The 20,848-nt window shown below is 33.4% G+C and overlaps 1 protein-coding gene across 5 annotated transcripts in view; it reads left to right on the plus strand.

Annotated features, from left to right (window-relative positions):
• The window catches only part of Oct-TyrR (Octopamine-Tyramine receptor), a 201,623-nt gene that overhangs the window by 136,743 nt on the left and 44,032 nt on the right, over positions 1-20,848 (plus strand). The gene's annotated exons all lie outside the window — the stretch shown is intronic.

Here is a 20,848-nt window from a genome sequence, read left to right on the forward strand (position 1 = left end):
AAATTTCATTAAAATATCTCAAGTGATTTCGGAAATATTCATTAAGTTCCTTTATTTTAACTTTGCAACTCTGTATTTTCGTAACGGAGCATTTTTGGAACATAGTTTACATGACAAAATATCATTATTTTTTCATGCGCAATCCCACGTTAAATATCCGCATATCATTAAGGAACACCATGTATAACTTGAGCTTACTTAAGATCGAAGTTCTCGGACAATTTGTCCAAAATCCATCATTGTCTATCCGTCAAGCATCTACTTTAACTAGATTTTCAACAGCATCAATCCCAAAAGTTTTAAAATGACACAAATTTCATCTATACAAAATTCAATTTCATCAGGAATTGAATAACGATGATTTGGACTGACTAATTGAATAAGGGGAAGTGAGGCAAGCTTTGATTACCAACTAGCCCCGAGTACTGGTAACCGCTTGCTTCAGTGATAAGTGCACGTTTCACTTGAATGGCACTCTCTATAGGTGCAATTGTAGAATCTGGAGTGATTAAAACCTTCATGTTATGAGAGAAAGGAGCGCTCAATATCCACAAAAACTGAATTTTTTAACCTTTCTTTATGGATGGTAATTTGAATAGTGAAATCTACGATAACCTTTTAGAAAACGCTATTGAACCATCAATAATCCATTAGCTAAAGAATCAGCAGGAGGAAAATGGCGAATTACAACTGGAAAAAATTTTGCTAAGATTTCAATAGAATGGGGCACCGCCGCATGTTATTTCACCCGTTAGGCAGTGGTTGCATTACGATTATACCGCAAGATGCATTGGAAGGCGAAGAGCGAGAGAGTGGCCCCCTAGATCACCCGATTTGACACCTTTGGATTTCTTTTTGTAGGTTGAAATATGCAGTACGTAAAAATCAACCAGAAACAACTGAAGAGTTTAGACACCGAGTTATTACTGACTACCGTGCAATTCCCAAGGAAATTTTTGTCAATGTACGTCAAGAATGTGAATATTGTTCGTATGCTTGTATGGAGAATAACGAACATCTACGAGTATTATAAAAAATAGTGAAATTAAGCGGCAAATTTTACATTTTGATTTAGTTTCAATCAAACTTTAAATTCATTATCAGTTCTCGTACTTATTGCTAACTGAAAACCATTTAATCCTACTCCTAGGTGTCTTACTCATGGATTTTGCACTTTAGATATTGTCAGATACATTTAAGCGCGGAATTCCAGAAAATTTTGACAATTGAAAAGCTTATTGAAAATGCTTTTCGACGACATGTCGCAACCACGCCCATACTAATAAAAAGAAATAAGGGGTGGGTTGTCGTTCGGATGCATTTTGTAGGAGGTAGTGAGTTCATCATCCTCTGAACCATTTTCCCACATCTCGCTATAGTAGATGTGTTTTTGGATTTTTTCATTGTCGGCATAATTTACGAGATATTGACATTTATATTTTTAAAGAATCCACTCTGTACACTGTTTCTGATAAGAAAATTCTTTAAACCACCTCATCGCAGAAGTGCGCTTTGTAAAGAACCGCGTCTTATAACAATCAGGTAACTTATCAGTAACTGCAATAAATGTCTTAAAACTCCCATTTTTTCATTTTCTGTTTTAGAGGAGGTGTAAATTCAATTCAGGTGGGTTGGGATAACATCCCTAATTGTTTCGCTTGCTTCCTCTCGTGTGGAGGGGTGCTTAATCTGAACACATTAGGGCCTGATAACGTCTAATGCATCAGGCTCGGTAAATTTACGCAACCCCTGAAGCCGTAACACTCGCATGTATGCGAAATACACCGAATTCGAAGGAAACTTGATTTCAGTTACTCCCAGGATTGGGATTTTACAGATTTCCATGATATTATGCCAGCACCTGAGATTAAAATATACAGATCTCTACTGCCTCTGTGAAATGAAGAAATGCATCATCGTGGCAGGTCCCACAAAAAATGGGTCAGAGAAAAACATGTTGGCGATAACAGTTGTTCGAAGTGTTGTTGACTGGTTTAAGTCAAAACCACATCCACCATATATACAGAATGTCTCAGTTACTATATTAGAAAGCAATATCTCTGTTATGATTAGAGATACTCGAAAATGTTTTTGGGACAAATCGTGTGGTTTGATGAAACATATCAAGTGGTGGGGCTCTGCTTTTTTTACTACTTCTGGTTTTACCGGAAGTCAATTCCAACTTCCTTATTTTAAATGGAGTGCCCTGTATATTTCTCCATTTTTTGATTCCATACATTAAACTGATTAAGTAATTATCAGATCTCTCCATTCTTAGATTTTACGTTTAAATGTCATATGCTGTTTTTCGCTACATAGAGCTCAGAAGTTTCCCTGTAATTTCGTTTACAATCTCCTAATACTAATAACATGTCTACGGAATGATTAACTATTGTTAATTAAATTTGCAATTTTTAACATTGGCTAATAATAATTCAAAGTATCTTTATTACCTTTGCAAGTTGATTTTTGGGCAAATAGCGAAATCATTAGTATTAGTAATTTGTTTAGTAATTACCAAGGAAACTGAATTTTGTTTTGAATAATAAATAAAACAGTTCTGGGATGATTAAACCAGAAGCTGGTCTAGATATGACCGTTAGTTCAATGAGCTTACGTTATTGAAACTTTATAAAATTTTTATAAAACTTTCATAAAACTACCAATTGAAATAATTGAAATTCCACATTTTGCAGAAATGATGTTTTAACAAAATATACAAAAATTCGCATTTGACATTTAAACGTAAAATCTAGGAATAGGCAAACCTAATAATTATTTAATCATTTTAATGTGTAGAATTTAAAAACGCGAAAATATACAGGGTACTCCATTTGAAATAAGGAAGTCGACATTGACTTCCGATACAACCGGAAATAGTAATAACAGTAAAGTTTCACGTTTTAATGCGTTTCATCAAATCAATTAAATTGTCCCCAAAAACATTTTCTAGTATATCTAATCATATTAAAAATAACGCCTTGTGATACAGTTTCTGGGGCACCCCGTATATATGCATTGCCGTCAAAACCCGGTTTTACTAAGAAAAACTAGTATTACCTACCAGTCTCAGAGAATTAGAGATTTTCTTAGTCAAAACTAAAGTTTCCTAAAAAGGTTAGTTGAATCCGATTTTAAGCTAGGAAGTGTTAATAACCTTTTTTCCTCGCATTACTTTTTGAAAATTTTATTTTGCTTCTTCAATGCTTTCGCGAACAATTTTGTAAATAATAGGTGAATATATATGATCCATCATACTTTCACAGCGGCTGATAGCTTCCGTTTGTGCGCAAGTTTTTTTTAGATAACTAAAAACTGAAAAAAACTATTTCTTTTGCATGTTTTGACAGCAATGATTTTCTGACTTTTCTACTACTTTCGCTACGTATTCTCTTTTAAATTGCAAAAACGTTTGAGGATTCCATTTTACCATTAAAGTTATTTTAATTTTTTACTTTGAAACAGTAGGCCAGCCGAAAAAATCTCAAGATAGATTTCTCCATAATTGGACAAGGAATTCAAGAATAATTTTTATTCTCAGAAACGCCAATGGTGTACCACTTTTTCCGAAAAAATATTCTGTGATACAAAGATAGGCGCGCCAGTGGAAAAGCTAAAAAATGTTTTTTTAGTAAAACGTATACAAAGTTTATAGTCACCAACACCTCCAAAATTTCTTTAAAGAATTTCTAGTCCTTTTTGGAAAAAATTCAATATTTTCCATTTTTGAAATTAAATTTGAACTCCCCGTATCTGCTAAAGGAAGCCTTATTGGATGTTGGTTTATATAGCAAACTGACATTATCTTTGGACATTCAATACGCTATTAGAGTTATGCAGTTTAAAGCTGAAACACCCTGTATATTATTTGTCATCCCTGGGTCCTCATGGGCTTGGGTTGACCGTGGCATCAGTCTGTCATATATGGGATAATTTATAGATAAGACAATATGCGAACAAATACAAATGATCACATGAAGTTGCAGATGGCCCTGTGAGGTTATGGATGGCAACATAACTCACGTTCAGAAAGAACCGGAAACTATTAGGTGCATGGAAACATTGGGAGAAGTACAGTCAGTGAAAGTGAAACTCATACACTAAGTTTATTTGACAACGAACATATGACCAAAATGAAATTGTATATTGAATACAATAAAAAATCAACAAATTATTCAAAAGTTCCACACACACGCCTAATACAAAATGAAAATCAATTTTCCACCTCAAAATTATTCTCATACACAATTCAAATTGTAACTCTAGACCATGTTCAATTTTAATTTAATATTTGGTTGAAAGTTCTTTGTTTTCAATTAGGTCTTTTAGACGATCGAGTATAGATTTTACTAATGTCTTACAATATTCTGTCGGTATCTTTGCCCATTCGTTTAATTAAAACAGTTTATAGTTATTTTCTATTCGAAATTTCATGTTTTCGTGTTGTAATTTTAAACTGGCTTTACAAATTTTCAATTACGTTTAATCTGGACTCTGGGGAGGTATTTCTATTACTTTAGAACAATTATAAAATATCCATTGTCTAACGTTTGGTGCCTTGTGCTTTGTGTTATTGTACTGGTAATATTTAAATAATCTGTTAATTCCCAAATTTTGCGTACTTTGCTTTAAATTCAACTTTAAAATATCCAAATACATATTTTGGTCCATGGTACTTTCGACGAAAAGAAAATTTCCTGGGCTTTGTGCCGACATACACCCTAAGACCATACCGGAACCTCCTACATGCTTCACTGTGGACAGTAATTTATTTTCTTCTAATGCCTCATTGGGTTTTCTCCCAACTATTTATTGTACCTCTAAGTCGAACATTTTCAATTTGCTCTCATTTGCAAAAATTACTTCTTTCCAGAAGTTAAAATTTTTTTTGTTGGTATTCTTCCGGAAATCCTAAGCATTTGACTTTAATAGTCCTACTGATCCATGGTTTCTTTCGCGCCATTTTACTATATTTAGATTATACTTATGTAATATGCTTCGAATGGTTTGTAGACTGACGACCTTATTTAGATATGTTCTAACGATTTTTGCCAATTTAGAAAAATAATTTTTTTTAATTTCTGCAACCTTTCTTAAAACCCACCTATCATCATAATCGTTAAGAATTTTTCTCTGTCTATTTCACACTTTGTTTTTAATCCTTTTTGCATTAACATAACGATCTATAATACTATGTGCGATCGTATGACTCCTATTGACTATTTTACCTAATTGACGATAAGTTTTTCCGCTTTCATAATGGTGGATGATTAGATTTCTCCCGGTCACGATGGTTTGGCCCCTTTGTCAGCTCATTGTGGGCAACAATTAAATTTATAAACGAGGATAACAGTTTATAGAAACACACAAAAATTTAACACCAAACTCTTTTAAATATGCATTTACTACTAAATATCTTGAATGTACGAGATTCATGTTGATATCAAGAATTAATTTTTTCAAAAAATATTTAACAAAAAATGCAACATTTTTGGAATTCTTGTTTTTCTACCAGGTTCATTCAATATGAAAATTAAACAGCTAATTATTTTGTTTTTACGTTTTGACATAAAGAAAAATTGACGAAAATAATTCATGTGCACGAGTTTCACTTTGACTGTATAAGGACCTGAATAAATTCTTGATTAAGTACTAATAAAAAAAAAGCATTTATTAGGGCTCTCCATTAAATAAAACGTATGGTTCAAATAACGTAACTTTTTATTCACGTCACAAAATGTAACGATTGAGAGTCGTCTTACGTAAAATGACAAGTCATATAAATTTAATATGCTAAAAGAGAATAAAAATAGATTTGAATGTCTAAACATAACCATGTTCTATTGCAGGGTTGCCGCTTAATTTGTTGACCTTTTGGTGTAATTTGGTGCTTGAATCATTGTATTCTTTATTCATCAATTTTCAAGATAAAATTTTGTTCTTTTGAGAACTAAAACAGTGCTCCTGGTTATTTATTATCGGTATTGTTATTATTATTATTGATATAATGTCCGAGTTCTTAAACAGTCGGTGTAAGGAGCTTGTAGCGTCCTTGATCAAGTATTTTGAAAAAGGATTCGAAAATAACGAGCCCTTGTTGCCATTGAATTCAGTTAGAGAGATAAATTGATTTTTATTATTTTATTTTAACAAATTTAATATTTTTGAATTGTGTATTATAAACTCTCGTTTTATTTAGCGTGTTTCGAACGCATTGAACTTGGTTTTGCCTTCTGTAAATAAGGAATCAGTGGCAATGAAAGGCAATGTGAGGCTGCATTCCTCCAAGAAAAATCGAAAGGGAAAGGAACCAGTAACTAACATGCCATTGTTAGATTTTAGTGCTATTCGCAACAAAATCTATGATGTGTATAAAAATCGAAAGTATTTAATGGGCGCTGCATAAATTCCTGACATATTTCTTATACATATTAATTTTGAAAAGATGTGGCATGAAAGTGATCTGACGCCTGTGACGTGAGTAAAAAATTAGGTGATTTGAACCACATATAGAGTGCCTTTAAAAGATATGTACAAAATTCTTCCATAGATATCTGAAGCGAAAACATGCTAATTTAACCGAATTTGCTTTATTCCAAAAGTAGACGGTTTTCAAATTTAGAATGTCGAAGTGAAAATTGAAAAAAGAAAAAAATTTATTACCTCATTTTTAATGTTACAATTTGAACAAAATGTTGCATCGAACGGTTTTTAGGGGCGAGAAATCAGAACCCTTTTACATTTTTTATGCACATTGTAAAGAGCTTTGTTTGCACTAGGCGAACTCTCTTTAAAGGGGTATAACTTTTTTTATTTCCTGGTACAAAATTTATTTATGACTAAAGTTGTGTTTTCCTGCATGTTTTATAAAATAAGGTATCATGGTACATGTCTCTACAGGCGTTCCTTCCTGAGATATTTAAACTTTAATGTTCGCTGCATATCTTGAAAAATAACTTTAGAGTATATTTTTTTATGCTATTGTCACGAAAAAATCAAAACTTAAAAATGCATTAACAACTATTTGAAAACGAACATTTAATGGTATTAAAAGTTATACTTTAGTAAGTGGGCGAAATGGCCTCTATTGATCTATATACAAAGATTAATTGGACGTAAAAACTGAAAATATACTCTATTCCTCATAAACTAATAATCACACCATAAACTCTCATTTCTACATTTGCGTAAGCTTCGACCATTTTAAAAATGGAAATTGCACAAAATTTGAAAATTTATCACCAACTTAGAAACATGTTCAATATTCACAATACCTAAATTTTTACTACGTACGAATAAGTACAATTGTATTCAAGCAAAAGTATTAATAAAAAATTGGTATAGTCAAATAAAAACATGAAGATTCTTAGAAAATAATAAAAATTGAAAATTAATTAAATGTTTTGGTTTTTTTCGTTTCAACTGCACGAAAAAATATGTTCTTTAAAGTTATTTTTTAGGACATGCAGCGAACTTTAATCTTCAAACATCTTAAGGAGGAATGTCCGTATCAAGACACCTGTTTTTCATAAAATATGTAGAAAAACATAGTGTTAATCATAAATAAATTTTATAATTTGCGATAAAACAAATCATGCTCCATTAAAGGTGAGTTTGTCTGCCGCAGGCAATGCCCTCTGCAATGCGAATTGAAAACGTAAAAGGGTTCTGATTATTTCGCCCTAAAATCATACCGATGCGACATTTTGTTTAGATAGTAGCATTACAAACGAAGTAATAATTTTTTTCCTTTTTTTGATTTCAATTTGACGTCCTGTATTTTGACAACCGTCCAGTTTTGTACTAAGATAAATTGGGTTTAATTGTCATGTTTTCACCTCAATAACCTGTGATAGAGTTTTGTACAGACTCTTTTGAGATACTCTGTATAAATCGCACATTTAAATTTAAGATTAATAAGATATTTTAACATTTTCCATATAATAGACCACTGAACAGTTTATCAAGCGTCAAGATATTTTTTGCTGCCTTTTTCCTGCGGCCTGCCGTAATGACTCATTTCTTCATTTCATAGACGCATTACACAGTTAGTCACAAAACTGACCTACTAATGCAAAAATTTGTAAATTTGTAAAAAAAATAAATATTCTTACATATATATATATATATATTTTAAAGCTACACTTGTTGCGAATATATATAGAATATATGTATATTATAAAAAAATGCGCTAAAATAGTTCCAATTCAATAAAAATAAATAACAAAGAGTATTAAGCGAAAAATGTAGACACAAAATTAACTGTAAATGGCGTGATATTCATTTTTATTTTAGCTATAAATATTTATCAAAATAGCTTTTTGGCAAATTCCTTCGAGATTGATAAGTTGATTTTAAAAATCATTCAACAGTTTCATTCATTCCATGAATGTGTTAAAAATGGCAAATAAAAGGATGCAAACCGACGTAGAAAAGCGCAAATTAATAATAAAGCTTTATTGTACCGGAAAAATCATGCGAAAAACTGATAGTTTAACAGGAAGGAAACATTTCGCAGTGCAGTGGATAATAAACAAATATTTTTATCGAGGATTAGTACAAAACAAGCCTGGAAGAGGTCGAAAAAAGATGGTCTCTGAAAAGGATGAACGATTTATTGTACGAGAACTAAAGATTAATCCGAAGAAAAATTAACAAAAGAAGTATGCCAGAAAATCAGCAAAACTGTATCGAATGAAACGGCGAGAAGAGTTCTCAGAAAAAGCAGTTTTAATGGCTGAGTAGCACAGAAGAAACTCTTTATATCAAAAATTAATAAACAGAAACAGCTCGATTTTGCAAGAAAGTATCTAGAAAAGCCTGTCGAATTTTGGAATACTGTCGTTTTGATAGACAAAACGAAAATAAACTTATCTGAACCAGATAGAAGACAAATCGTTTGGAGGAGACCAAATACACAATTGAGGGACAAAAATATAAAGAAATGATTAAAACACTGAGCGGGATCGTTAATGTGATGGGACGTAATGGGAGCGAATGGTACCGGCAACATACACCAAATTAAGGAAATAATAGACAAAAATGTCCACCTTCACACTTCAAGAGCTAATTTGCGACTATCAGTAGAGAAATGGAACATGGCGCGAGTGTTTTATTTCCAACAGGACAATGATCGAAAGCACACCGCTGGCATTATAAAGCTCTGGTTAGTGTATAATGCACCAAAATTCTTAAATTCTCCACTTGAATCGCCAGATCTCAACCTCATTGAGAATTTGTTAGAATTTATCATGCCGCGACGCTTGACGGCCTGTGGGTCGATTTGAAAAAAGTTGAGAGGAAGGAGGGGTGTCACCAAGTTTTAAATCTTGCATGTGGAGTGTTCTCTTTAAAGTTCTTCGAATAAGTGATTATATTATATACCCATTTGTGCTTGTACGGTTAATTCTATGGCTACATTTGTCACTTTTTATTGTTTGTTATTCATTTTTACAAAATTGAAATTATTTTAGTGCATTTTTTTGTAGCTTATATTCTGTGGGTATTTACAGTAAGTATGACTTTTTAAAAACGAAAAAAATACATGTGGGAATATTTATTTCTCATAAATTTATGAATTTTTGCATTGCGAACGGTCAATTTTGTGAGTAACTGTAAGTTACCTTTATCCAACAAGTCGGCATATACAGGCCTACAAAGCTATTTTAACAGGTTCGCAATTAAAACAACGCCGTGAAATTAGGAAAGCAATGTATTTATCCAGGCGTGCTCTGGATATAATTAGAGCCATCAATTACACTCATTGTCAGTTCAATTGCTTTCATTAACGAAATTTGCTGCTAGTTAATGATAGATTGCTAATTACTATTAGCCAGCATATTGAAAAAGGCTCTCTGCAGCAGCACTCTTACGAAACTGCAATGGTAGATGGCAGATAGCTAAAACCGAATCTCATTAGGGAATGAAAAGAAAGTTTGGCGCTATACTTGCCACCTTCAGATCAGCGGGGCAAAATGGTCAAGTTGATAAAAAGAATCGATTTCAGCTATTCCCCCCTGAGATATTTCAATGGCTCTCGAAATTGTTATCAAAGAGATCAAAGGAACAATGGAAATGGCGTTGATCACAACTGATGGCTGCAATTTTATCCAGCAGACATGGAACTCACCTTGTCAATAAGCATTTACTTTGCTGAAAGAGCTTTTGATTAACCTATTGCTTTACATTGGCTTTTGAAGTGAATTGCATTTGACGTAAAGTCAATGGAACGATGGTCTTTGTGTATTGAAACAAATTACATATAACTAAATTGCAATGCTTATTGATGTTACTGTATCAAGACGCATTTCAAGAACGGAATTTGCTTGTGCACTATCGATTATGTCTTTAATGGAAAAGGGAGAGCGTGCCAAGGAGCGGTAAATTTCAATTTTCAAGTTCAAGTCTATACTATAGCTGATTATACACGAAACTCCTAAAATATCCATTATAATGTTGTTAGCGAGCTCTGCAGATCGCTTTTAATGAGGAATTCAGAATTAGTATTCTGAAAATAGAACTAAAAATGGGATGGGTTAAGAGCTATTATTAGGGATTGGACAATTCTGGCAAATCATCTCGTCCGAACAATGTCCTTAACACATATTATCATTTACCATCATACGTACTGACTTTGAATGACGACACGAGAGATAAATCCTCCCGGGGCAATAAACAATAGACAGTTGATATTCCCCTCAAGATAAACTTCCTCCTCTGAACTTGGTACACATGACGTGAGCTCCTCACACTAGTTTATTCGTATTGGTACTGGCACAATAGCATCTACCCTCCCGCAGCTATCTAGCCCCTGCCAATATGAGTAACTGCATGTGGAATATTTTCTCCTTTTAGAAGGTGGTATTATGGAAACCTGGTCTAGAATACGCCTATACAGGATGATACTGTCCAAGGAACGGGCACTTTTTTACTTTCCGAACTATATTGTGGTCTCAACTCACCACGTGATACGTAATACATACTATCCACCTCAGCACTTTTTGATGTAAGCTAGACCTTCAGGTTGTAATAACGTAATTCACAACCTTGAAGGAAGATGTAGTGTGATAAGTACGGGCCAGTTCTTGATAAATTCTGCTCTACACTGATTTGTATAATTCGTTATTTATACAAGTATCTGTTTTTGTATGCTAATGATATTATAGGTTATTGCTATTTAATTTAAATAAGCGAAAACGTTAAATTCTTATCATAAAATTTAATGATATGATAGGAAATTGTAAAAACAATCAACTGCTCTGCACTTACCTCGAAAATGGAGCAGGTGTGAAAACGCTTATTTAAAATGCTTAGACGTTGTTCATCACAGGTCAAGGAGCAACAGAAGAAGTAGTAATAATTCAGCTGCGAATTGGTTTTTACTGCATTAAAAAATCTGGTTAAGTTTGCAAGTAGCACATTTTCAAACAAAACAAGAACTTTTTTGTTTTAATTAAAAGGTAAAAAGTTTAAACGTGAAAGAAGTAAGTTAGAAAATGATGTATAATATATACCTAACCATTTTAATGCATGAAACGCTATAAGGTAAAAAATAAATTGTTAATTTTAGTTTTGTAGATTAATAAACATTGCTAATCTCCGCCAACACATAGAAATAGTAGTACTTACAAATATCGAAGACTTTAGTCCACACATTACTTTTAAATGGCTCAGTATTATGTTTAAGAGAATGTTATACAGGGTGTTTCCTAAGTACGGTACAAAACTTCGGGAGCGTATTCTACAGTTAGATAAAGGTAATTTTGTTACATAAACTATATCCCAAAAATGCTTCGTTGTGGAAATACAGGGTGTGAAAATTTCTTTAAAAAATTACAATTTTTTTAATATTTCCGAAATTACTTGAGACATTTTAATGAAATTTTAGAGGTTTGGGAGTTAGTAACTGTACAAAACAACAAAAAAATTCATATTTTCATACATGTATTTCTTCTCTTAAGAATAATAAAAAAGAATGAAAAAATTTAGCTACGATGTTTTTTATTTATTTACTCGAAAAGGGTGCGTCTTACGAAAAAAAGTCAAGAGACCTTTTTTCTTCCTAATCGAACACATAATTAAAAAAGGACCAAAATATTGGAAAAGAACAGTGGCGTACCACATTTTTTCTTTAAAATATCCAACAATTATCCTGCCCGCACGTCACTGGTTACACAACAGCCACTGTTTTAGCATAAAATACGCATCGTTGCTAACACTCAAACCCTGCAAAATTTCATTAAAATATCTCAAATAGTTTCGGAAATATTTAAAAAATTGTAATTTTTTAAATAAATTTTTACACCCTAAATTTCCGCAACGAAGCATTTTTGGGATATAGTTTATATAACAAAATTACCTTTATCTTAGTTGTAGAATACGCTCCCGAAGTTATGTACCGTACTTAGGAAACACCCTGTATATTCCACTTGCTGTAGAAGCATTTACACATCTAGTTTTAATTGCTTCTAATACTCTCTACAATGGATGTTAAGTATAATTTCCCCGATTTGATTTTCTAACATAATTCCGATTGACGGCGGTTCTATAAAACAAAAATCATAACTATAGAAGCAAAAACAAAACAAAGACAGCAAATATAACGTTTAATCTAGAAACAATAAACATGATAGCATGACAGGGGCAAGAAAAGTCTAATATGCACTTGCAGCGGCAGCTATTCTGTATTTGCCCCGGGTATAATTATTCCTGGAGTACGAACAGACTAGTGCTTTTCTCAAAAAATACTAAAAAATAATCTACGATTTAAATATAAACTTCAAGTAAAAAAATCTTTACATATACCAAAAATTGCAATTCAAAACTGGATATTTCACTAAGAAGCAAGGCAGTTTAATGGCGAATGCGAACTTGTACACAAACCCTTGTTGAAGCGTAACCTAACCAATTTATTTACCTAGGGGAAATAGTTGAATAATGTGCTACAACTATGTCATTGATTCGAAATCACTATTAAGAAACCTGTTTAATTATTAACTAATACACTTTTACTTCAATTGCAACGGAAGCAACGCGGTAATGCACCTGTTTAAACAATTACCCCACTGTACCCCACATTGTATGAAATTGGAAGGATTAATACAACCTTCTGCTGCGCCATGAGGTCTGCTGTCGACTACGCAATGCAAGGCTACTATTTTCCAGGTTTCTTATTATATCAAAGCATTTCCTCAGGGCACAATATATTATCGTCTAAGCCTTTATACCCCTTAGATGACCAGTCGTCAAAGAAATGACACAAAAGTATTCTGTTCAAATAAAATGAATGTGCCATTCAAAAGCTTTTAGATCTAATTCTTAGTTAAAGTCACGCTGCCGACTTGGATATCTTGTTAAACTCTCTCCAATTTCATCAAGAATTTCCGCGTAAATTAACCACGAAATTAGTGCTTGCACCAAAGTCACGATTCTTTTTAACTTTTTGCTCTTTTCACGTACTTTTACTTGAACTAAATCATTTTTTTTTTCTCACATAAACTGACTTTTTAACTTTAAAATTTTTAACTTTTCGGTGTTAATTGCACAAATGCAACGTAATTCCCAATAATTGTCTCCTTTAAAAACCGCGTGAGTTTTTTTTTTCATATATTCGCAAGTTTGATAAATTGGCCCGCACAGTCTGCAGATTTAAATCCCATAGGTTTTTTTTTTGTGGAATTTAATCAAACAAAAAGTGACAGCGACTGAACCTACATTAAGCGCTATGAAAGATTGAATCACATTTGTCAGTGACACCCGAATCGTTGAAGCGTGTGCAAGAAATTTATTTAGAAAAATATTGAGAGCGTGTTCGGAAGTTGTAGAGGAGAGGGGGCATTTTGAAGAATTTCTCTAGAATAACAGGCAACAAATTAGTTTAAATTTAGCATTAAATTTTTATTTTATCTTCTAATTAAACATTATTTTGCAACAGGTGAAAAAATTTAATATTTTTTGGCGCACGTGAAATTTATTTACACATATTTGAATTTTTGACACAAAAGTTTAAGATTCCGTTTGAAATTTCAAAATAATCACCCATGTAAAAAAATATATCTAAATACGCTATTTATCAATTACTTCACTCACATTGCTTTGTGATACTTTAAAAATTTCACTCTAAGTATCAGTTATTTTATCTTGCGTAGTAACGGTTAAGGAATATAAAATGTTAGGATGATAGATAATTTATATTAAATATAAGTATAAAATATATATATAACATCATCGTGATGATACGATGGCACTATACATTTATTAATGCAGTGTTGTTACTGCTGTATTTTGTCAATAAGTGCATTATTCAAATGGACAATTTACAATATGATGGAAATATACTGCATAACTGTACCAATAAATATGGATACCTTCTATAAGTTTCCATAGCATGTGATCCGTTTAAGGGTGTAAAACCACTCTTAAGCATTCCGGGATAGCCTGTTGATTCCGTATCCACATGAGAAATGCTTTGAGGTTCAGATTGTCGAGTGGGATTAAGGCAATTGCCACACGTCAATCAAAGATTAAGGTTCATTAGGGGATCCCTATATTTAGTTTCACATGGATAACGTGGAAACCGTATATCTTGTAATTAACTATGTTTTATACTTGTTCATAGGGCATGGGAATACAGGATTAATATGTTAAAACGTACACCTATAGCTGCATCGGAGTGTCCATCCGAAATCGATAAAGGGCTGTATTGATCTTACTGTCAAAAACTTGTGAATGTGAATACTTTTACTTAAGAAAGCATCCGAAAGTAGTAGGAAAAAAGAGTAATCAGTCTCTTTAAGAAAGAGATTTCAAGTTTTCTGCTTTGATATTCTAGACCAATCAAATTAATGTGTTTTCTGTTACAATAGATTTGCGTAATCGACATTTTGGATAAAGACTAACAATTCTATCGGTCCCTACAGAAAAATTATGGAATATGTCTGGGCCCTATAGCGCGCGTACCTTTGAATAAAGTACTTAACTCCGCCAAAGACGAATAATTATGAATATCAACAAAAAGTAAACGTAAGTTCGCAAAATCATGCCTTAATGAAAAACCATGCCAGTGAATTTTATCGATGATGAAATGAGGAGTTGAGAGTCTGTACGTACAATAATTCAATCGGTAATTAGCTAAGCAGATCCTAAATCAAAGTCCGCTTTAAAAAACCGTAGACAAGTACCAACCAATTTAGATACTTGTTTACTTTCTTCTCAAAACCCACTACGGAGTTCGCAATTGAAATCTAAACATAACGGCAAAGCTCTGACCGTTGTCCAATTTCCTCGGTATACGTTCATGTCGGCCAGGAAACTCTGGAAAATATGCTGCGACGATAATCCAGGGTCGAAACCTTGTTATGGCATACAAGTGGGTAGATTTACAAAATTTTATCTCTATTTTGCCTAGAACTGGCAGAGTGAATACTTATTTAAAATATCGTGTTATTGTCATTATTCATATAATGTGCTTTTCCTGGCGAAATTGAATTTTATACAGGGTACCATCAAAAACTTAACGAATTTTAAAAAATTTCGAGATAAGAAACCGAGATTAATTATATTTTAGCAAATCAGCAATGCTGAATGATGATCAGAAATCTGGATATAAATTTGCCCCTCGGACATTGAACATCCGAAATGGACTAATTCTGATTATTTAGTAAGTTGATTGATGTTACTGGTAGTTTGATAACTATCAAAACTGTTCCGTGAAACATACGTAATTAGTAGAATGACTCATATATTGAGCATTCCATTGTTAACCTTATAGTCGATTTTCGGTAGCTGCGCTTTTATTTCCATAGTCCCGTAGTTTATTTTTTAACCAACATAAAAATTCTTGTAAAACACGAGGACTTGTCAGTTGGCCAGCGCGCAGTTCCGATTTAACCCCGTTGGATTTTTTGCTTTAGGGTTAAATCAAGTCCTTTGTTTATGAAACTCCTGTAAGTATCGACGAGGCACAATTAGGGAGAGTGCCAGCCTGTCTTTTCGGGCATCAAAATGCACACATGCTACAAAGGGTGCGTGATCCCATGACTTCACGGACAAAATGAAACAAGATTAGAGATCGCCATTTTGAACCTTTATTCTAAATTTATAACTTTTGCGTTGTTTTTGGTAAAAGTTACTTCAATATCGATGTCTTTAGGGTCAACGAGAAAACATTACATTTTGGGACAAAAATAACTTCGGAGTCAAAACCGTTTATTTTCCACCAGGGGTTTATTTAGAAAAAAATTGTATCACAATACCCTTTATCACTGCCTCAAGTTTGGCACTACCTTTTTGAAACGCCTTATATATATTGGATATTTTCTTATCTTTAGTGGTAAAGTGCCGTGCGTGTACTAAGGCAATAAATTGGTTTCATTAACAGCAAATTATTTATTTTGTAATCTAGCCACACTTTCTTTATCAAATTAAATGAGCTTTTTCCAACATAAAACCTTTTTAAATTCTTAGTTTTAACTAGTGATAAATTACCTTCGTTACATAATATATGTTTTATACAGGGTTCCCAATATTAAGTTATACCGTTTAAGGTAAATAAAAACTATTTATTCAAAGTAAAAAAAACTTCACAATCCAAACTTCGTTGTTTGGTTTGGTGCAGCAACAATTCTGGAAATAAAAGAACTGATTTGAAATGAAACCGGAAGAACAGATAAAGATTAACTTCACTGGGTGTTGCAAAATTTTGAACTTAAAATTCAAAATTTCGTTGTAGTTGAAGGAGGGCACTTAGACCACATGAGTGTCAAAAAGTGAATATCTATCTAAATTAATAATAAATCCCATCGAATTACCTATCATACATATAAAATTGCTCCAATAAAAGATTTTTTAATTCGATTAGAAAGTTTTTATCTAATTTTTATGTGTATAGTCTAATATGGGCAACTCTGTACAATATATATGTATTATATAATAATAAGTATTATACAAATATTATTATATAGGGTGTTTGGTAGGTGGTGCAGGATATTGCATAGGGTATAAGAGGAAGACATTCTGAATTGATTTCACCAAACGTATTAATGTATTAAAAATGATAAAACCCAAAAATCTCGAATAACTGAAAATCTATCTTAAGATAATAAATGGCTAGCTTAAGTTTTGGCGTATGCTCTTGGTGCATACTTAAAAGTTTTAAGATTAATTGCTCTAATTTTTAAAATATTTCTTTAAAAACTTTCCATAAGATCTGTAAGACCATTACCTAAGAAAGCTTTTAAGAAATTTGAGTAAATTTACACATAAACGTTCAAATAAAATCCACGTTTGAATTTGACTTTTTGCTTTGTTAGAAACTAGGAAAATTATGTTTATGGAGGTCTGGAAAAGTAAGAAAGCCATTTTAGATTTTATGGCTAAAAAATTTAAAAAGTTTATTCATAATAATAAAACATTTAGCACATTTTTGTGATACAAGGGCTTGTTCTTCTGCATTTCAACCATTGTAGAACAGTACGGTCAAATTAAAAAATATTAAAAATTTAATTACAGTTTTCCTGATAATTAAGTTTTTACACTTATAGTATGAGTATGTGAGCTTTCCTTGTCCGTGTTAAAACTATTAATCAATTATCTGAGAATATCACGGGGTTCTGGCTCTAGATTCCTCCCAAGATAAGTGCGAGAAAATGGTAAAAGGGCTGTCATGAATCCCCTCACATTTCTTATTTATGTTAAGATCAGTAATTGGCATTATCTGAAAGTCGTATAGGCTTTTGGTACCAAGCTCTTCCCCAGATTAGCGTGAAAAGAGAGGGTTGTTTATAAATTCCTTTAGCGTAGGTGAGAATGACGTTTAGGGGTTTGGTACCCGTGGGAAAAAGGGTGGACAGCCCTTCCATCCAATCGGTTCTCTCACGAAGAGGGGATGTGTTCTATGTATGGATACCGGGTTGTATCGGGATTCCATTTTTGGATCACGGAGAATAACGAAGTGCTTTAAGAATTGTGTCAATTCTTTCCACCCTTGAACCGGGAATCTTACAAGTATATTTGGTTAAATTAATTCAGAATCACGTCTTCTAATACTCTATTCTGTGTCCTGTACTACCGACCAAACACCCTATATAATTATGTGCAGCAATGTGCGGAAATTTTCGACAAAGAAATTCACCAAAAAAATTGAGGAAATGCTATTTCACTAATTCGCCCATAAGCAAAAAAAATGTTTTCTTTCCTAATGTTTTCGAAACGATTCCCATCCGTTGCTCTTAAAGCAGATTCTAACAAACATTAAATTGCGCATGTTTGCCTTAATTCAACCCATACCGTGTCTCTTGAGGTTCAGAAGTCTTCTCTACATTCCCGCGAGTTTATAGTACCCTCTACATTGAAACCGAATTGGCCTTGATTCCAGACTCAAATCAATCATCCTTAATTAAGAATTTAACACCGCTTTTACGCCTTTTTAATGGTTCTACCGAAAACTCATTATTAAGAAGTTTACCAGAAGCAATTTTATAACCCAAATAAGCGGCAAATGTTCAAAGCGTGCCCTTCAATAGAGATCGAGTTTACGCTTAACTTTTCACGACCCATAAATATTGCATTGGAACTAAATCCAGCTTGACCTTTGATGTCTCGGGAGACTTCTTTAAGTCGACAAGTGGTTGTCAACTTCAATTTCTTTCTCTCTCAAATCACTTTGAACAGGACTTGTAGGTCAATTTTTTTACGGAGGGCGGTGGATTTTTCCTTCCCTGTTAATGCCCCTTGAGGTTAAACAACTAAACATAAGAGCATATTTACGTTATCGTGTCCAGAGCACGAATCAGCTTTGGCAATTTAAACTATTCATCTGTCGTTTCTGGCTTTATTTAACTTATATCCAACAGCGAAGGATACAATTTCCTCGTTCCAATGTAGCAACAAAATCCAAAATAAATTTTGACAATCTACCCGCATGAATTGAGTGGCTAAAATTTGGATTCTGATTTACTGAACCGAATGGCATTTTGTGTATATCGAGGAAATTGGGCAACGGTCAGGGATTTCACCATTATGTTCGAGTTTCGATTGAAAACTTCGCAATGGGTTTTAGGAGGAGCAGATAAACATACATCAATACTCGTTAGCAGTTGTTGTGCCTCCCGGAAAGAGCCCTTCATGGATTTACGTTAGTCTGATTGAAGAAGCAACGATGGAGCAATTTATGCCGACTTGCTCTTGTCATGGTGAAATATTTAAGTTAAGTGGAAAATGCAGGAAAATAGACAAGGAAGTAGAGGCAGGACTTTCCTTTTGTTTGGGACTACATAAGATTTTATCCGGATGAAGCTTTAATCTTTGATGGACGGGTTGGAATAATGTTAATCCCACCCGCAATCTAGAGCTGAAAACTTCCCTCATGCGTAACGAAAATCAACAGGCTAACACAACAGAGTTTGTATGGGCTGGGTGAATTTAAAGCGGTTAAATCCGTCAAAGAGCATTAAAGGCGACACAAAATAGTGCATTCTATGACGAAAATGGAATAGATAATGATTAGTTCCCCATGGAACAGATGATTATCATTTCTTCTGACTGAGCAGGAAGTTTTCAGTGATTCAGGAGGGCAGGAAATACTGTTGCCTGCGTGTTTTAAAAAACACTCTCATAATACCACATATTGACATTATAGCATTTCTAACTCTTTGCATTGGAGGTATTTTTCATGTGGGCAAAAACCAGCAACTCGACACTGTTCTGCGCACTTTTGGAGAATTTCTTACCTTTAACTTAAAATAATTACACATACAAATCAACGTAGAAAAAGTTTATATTTTTAATTTTTTTGTATTTTTACACCTTTACGAAGAAAATTTCTGAAACATCAATTTTTGTAATTTTGCTTTGGGTCGTATACTGCATGACATAGAAAAGAGAACACGCCATGAAAATAATTTTATTTAAATACGTTTTGGTAGGCACGTTTCTTACACTAAAACAAATACTTCATTGAAAAATTGAACAAAGTTAATTGTTAAAAACCAAAAAAAATTGACAATTTGTCGACCCTCCGCGATATCTTTTAGATTCCTGTACACATCTAGGCATGGATCTTACGAGGTCATTGATGTCCTCTTGGGGGATATCATTCCAATCTAACTGGACAGCATGACATAGCACCGCTAGGGTTTGTGGGGGATGGAGTAAATTATTCAACATTCTACCTACAATATCCCATACATGTTCAATCGGGGAGAGGTCTGGAACGCAAGATGGCCAAGGTTACTAATTGGTTGTATTTTGTTGAAAAAAGTCTATAGTCACTCTAGCCATATGTGGCCGTGCATTGTCTTGCTGGAAAACTGGATTAACAAAAGTTTCCAGATAAGGCACGAGATGAGGTTACAGGACTTCTTAGATGTATCATTGGGCTGTCATTCTGACTCTAATAAAAAGTAAAGGTGAATTGGTACCATATACAATAGCATTCCAAACCTGTTTAGGCCAGGGGCTTTTAGTCACTGCCTAACAGTAACGACTGCCTCACAAGGCACCCGAAGAGGTATCTCCTATTTTGCTGGTGTGAGTTATTAATTCGAAGGACCAGACGCTGATGCGTCAATTGATTGTAAACGGGGTTCAAGGGTTCAGGAAATACAAACTCCGTAGCACGAATTAAGTAATTTACTTTTACTAGATATCACTTTAACTTACACTACAATTTACAACTTTATATGCACTTTTTATACATATATTTACAGAGTCGGTATTGGGTCGCCCGAGATCTGAGAATGATACGTATAAAGGTTGAAGGGTGTCTTGTAAAAGAGTTATGGAGTAGAGCTTGAGGTAAAGTAGTGAGAGAGGTTTGATGGTATTCCGCTTCAGGGATCGAGCAGTGTCC

This window comes from Euwallacea fornicatus, chromosome 13, assembly GCF_040115645.1.
Source record: "Euwallacea fornicatus isolate EFF26 chromosome 13, ASM4011564v1, whole genome shotgun sequence".
Taxonomy (NCBI): Eukaryota; Metazoa; Arthropoda; class Insecta; order Coleoptera; family Curculionidae; genus Euwallacea; species Euwallacea fornicatus.